Source organism: Nerophis ophidion, linkage group LG11 (assembly GCF_033978795.1).
Source record: "Nerophis ophidion isolate RoL-2023_Sa linkage group LG11, RoL_Noph_v1.0, whole genome shotgun sequence".
In the NCBI taxonomy this organism is placed as follows: domain Eukaryota; kingdom Metazoa; phylum Chordata; class Actinopteri; order Syngnathiformes; family Syngnathidae; genus Nerophis; species Nerophis ophidion.
Window position 1 is genome coordinate 20132332 of NC_084621.1, and position 2999 is coordinate 20135330.

Here is a 2999-nt window from a genome sequence, read left to right on the forward strand (position 1 = left end):
TATTTTCCGACATAATTTAAATGTTCCTCCGAACTAAATTTGTGAGGAAAATACCCCTTGGACCAGCAATCACCGAGTCCTAACGCTTTTGGCATAGCGCTAAGCGGCATGGTAAGGAAGGAAAGCGAGTCAATGTATTTTTGCAAAAAATCAGGGTCTTTAAAACAGAGAACTTTACTCCCCTGCATGATAATTAAGGGTGCTATACCCAGCTGTACCATGCCTCTCAGAATCAAGTAACCGTCAAATCCTCTCGAATTGTGGGCTATAAATGTAGATTTAAGATAACGAGGTTTCCTGAAATGATTGAGGAAAACTGTAACACAATCCAGTCCAAAAGCACACCACTCTTCTCCTTGCAGCGTCTTGGTACAGACTAGAAAGGGAATGTGAGTGTGATTGTCATCGACAAACGTCTCAAAATCATAGAATATGATATTATCATTGTGGTTTACTTCACGTGGTTGGGGTTGTATATAGCAAAGATGTCGTGTTTCAGGTGTCTCTGAGTCACTCCGAGGTAGCTCTTCTTTACATATTTGACATTTTAACTTAGGGCACGTGTGTTTAGCGATACCTGTAGCCACAGGTACATCGTAAAATAGGTTGCATTTAAGGCATTTCTTTCGCCGATCGCAGTTGCTGACGAGTTTTTCCATAACCCGGTGTTTTACCCTGTGTCTGAGGAGACATGCAGGAGAACGACACCACATGTTGCAATCCCTGCAAAGCACAGTTTTCCCCTCTATTTTTACACACCCGTTTTGTGTACAGACCAAGCAATAGCCGTCGCATTTGTGTCTGTTGGGTTTGTCGTACCCTTGGTAACAGTAGTGACAAACGTACGGTTTTGACAAAAAACCTTTAATGTTAATGATACCGCTGTAATGATTCTGAGATAAATACAGATACAACGGATTTTCTGATTTGGGGTAATCCGTCTTGAACCGTGAAAAGGGACGTTGGCCCTCTTCTCTGTACAGTATGACAATTTTACGACGTACCACTTTTTCAAATTCACGAATATGACTGAAAGTGACGGAAGTCTGTTCGTCTAAACCCGCTTTTCTCTGTATTTTTTCAGCCTCCGCCACAGCCTGGCTATCTGTAAATTCAGGATGTATCAGACTTGCTAGGCTAATGGCAAAACATAGTTGATTATTTGAGTTTAATGGATTGTAAAGATAACGAGCTTTTTTTCTGCGGATTTCATGTTCCAAAAGGGTTTCGATTTTTCTTCTTACACCACCTCGAGGGTTATGTATCACCTGGACCATCACCTGTATTTCTTCATCGTTCAATATTTCAACGTTTGATTGTACCAACAGATCTAACACGTCTTGAAAAGCATTCATCACAGCCCCGGCATCGTTTCGAAATGTAAATGAAGTATGTTGATTTGCACTTTCACCGGATAACTCCAATTGAATGATATCGTCGGGTCTAGCTTCCTTAGTTACCATCTGTGTCAGCTTTTTAAGGCTCCCCAAGACTCCGCGGTAAAATGTGGCGTAATCTGTTACATCGTTGTTTTGAGGAAAAGTTAAAACGCTGGATAGTTGTATATTGTTGAATGTTTCCCTCCTCAAGACATTTACCCCATCACCCCTCTGGGTCTCATTTGAAATTGATTGGTCAGCCGTTGACGGTTGGTCCTGCATGACCCCCACCACCTCCGAAAAATCCAAACATTCCCCCGAGGGTGTCGCCCCTCCCAACACCTCGTGATGCTGTGTAGAGGCTTGTGTGTTTGTGTTTGAATTTAACACATTAATATCATCTTGCAAAGACGGATCATCGTTTGGTTCCCATTCTATCTGGTTGTTTGGATCTAAATGATGATTACAAATGTCTTCATCTTCTACAATAACTACATCTAATTCAGATGGAACTACACCCATTATATTTCTCTAAAGAAAAAAAAAGAAAAAATAATTCGAATGGAACAGATATAACAAACCAGTATGTATCAAATCATGTCTGCCATCTTCATGAGAGTGCGAGCCAGTATACGATAGTACTGTTTCAGCCTTCTTCTGTTTCTATCATGTTTGTCGAGCTGGCGGGCGCATCTACGCTTCCTCCTGCGTTTGTTGCCTGTGGAAAAAAAAAAAAAAAAAAAAAATTATACAAATATATGTATACCGGCTTTAACCACATGTGGCGCTGTCATCTCCACTCATGCAAGCATAGCCGGAAATAAACCCATCCCCTCCTTCCCCCGGACCCCGCCTACTACTCCTGGCGGGAAATTCATTTGAGCGAAAGACATTGGAATGAGAGGAGCTCTTTAAAGCTCCTGAGAATCTTAAAAAGCTTACAGAAAACGAGAAAAACTTACAGCGGGTGCCTGTCGGACATTCACCGTCGTTTTCGATGATTTCCCCTCGGAGCAAGGATTCGATGTCTGGAGTCTTTGGCGCAATCAAGCCTTCTCCTCTGCCTGGAATGGCCGTTGACGGACCCGCCAGCGTTAAGGGAGACCAGCGAGCAGGAGATGTAAACGGAAAATCTGTAAGTAGATATATGTATAATATATGTATTGTATACCGCATGTTTTTTTTCTTGTAAAAATGAGAATTATTTGACTCACCAGACTGCGATTGGGTTAAAGGGATCGCGTTGGTCTCTTCCGGCGAATCCTCTATAAAACAAAATAATGAATACACATAATATTAAATAATTCGAAGGTTTAAACACACCTCGATAATCATCTTCCAACTTTGTAAGATCGATCAAACAAAGTTCTTCGTCTTTCACTTCGTCGTCATCGGCTGGTAAAAAAAAAAGGTATTACATCGTCGTACACGTGGAATGCTTTTAACGTTTAAATGCTTAAACGGAGTTAAACCATTGTCTAACGTGGTAAAAACGGAGGTAATGGGGTGTGTGTGTGTGTGTGTGTGTGTGTGCGTGTGTGTGTGTGTGTGTGTGTGTGTGTGTGTGTGTGTGTGTGTGTGTGTGTGTGTGTGTGTGTGTGTGTGTGTGTGTGTGTGTGT

General features: G+C 41.8%; 1 long non-coding RNA gene across 1 annotated transcript; it reads right to left on the reverse strand.

Moving 5' to 3' along the window:
• Positions 1 to 1196: 1196 nt before the first annotated feature.
• On the reverse strand, positions 1197 to 2776 carry LOC133561395 (uncharacterized). Its single transcript, XR_009808672.1, has 4 exons — positions 2703 to 2776; positions 2594 to 2644; positions 2342 to 2512; positions 1197 to 2097 (listed from the first exon to the last, which is right to left on the reverse strand). It is a non-coding gene; the product is annotated as an uncharacterized LOC133561395 (long non-coding RNA).
• Positions 2777 to 2999: the final 223 nt, after the last annotated feature.